The sequence below is a fragment of the Fulmarus glacialis genome, unplaced genomic scaffold, assembly GCF_000690835.1.
Source record: "Fulmarus glacialis isolate BGI_N327 unplaced genomic scaffold, ASM69083v1 scaffold22968, whole genome shotgun sequence".
In the NCBI taxonomy this organism is placed as follows: domain Eukaryota; kingdom Metazoa; phylum Chordata; class Aves; order Procellariiformes; family Procellariidae; genus Fulmarus; species Fulmarus glacialis.
In genome coordinates this window covers 56,091-56,748 of record NW_009226691.1, presented here as the reverse complement: position 1 = coordinate 56,748, position 658 = coordinate 56,091, and positions in this window count along the sequence as shown.

Sequence of the window (658 nt, the reverse complement as noted above, 5' to 3'; positions counted from 1 at the left end):
GTGTCCTGCTTTGATTGCAGCACAAAACCTTTAGATCAGTTGAGCTGTTCAGAAGTTTATTTCATATTAAAAGTTGTTGCCACATTTTTTTTCACATTCCAAATTTGAAAACAGAATGGTAATTGGCAATATTCAGTCTTCTGAATGAAAGAGTGAATTGACATTTTCTGTAGTAGCAGAAAATCAGAAAAACTGTCATAGCAATGTTGGGAAGGTTACTGTGAAAGGAGCACTGCAGTGAAAGTAGTCTGGTGTTTAATATATTAAACTATTCTGTTCATTCTATAATAAGTGAAAATTCCAGGAATTTTAACTAAATTTAATCTTCTAAATGAAATCTTTACCTCTGGGCATCAACAGTACGTATAAATTTTTAAGCAGTTTTACCTACAGATAAAAATGACAGTCTGGCTATCTCCCATGATGGTCTTTTTGGAGGAAAGAGATAGGGAAAGTGTTCTGAATGTGTTTCCAGAAAGAAGGAAGCTTTCCTATGGTAACTTGTACTGCAGATCAGTGGGGCAAGGATTATCAAATGCTCCCTGTGGCAGCAAAAAATAGTGTTACCAGTAACTCTGAAATGCGAGAATAGCAATACATGGGATCTAAATTTGGCGATTTCCCTGTTTCTCCTCATCTTTCTGACATCTGCTTGTAG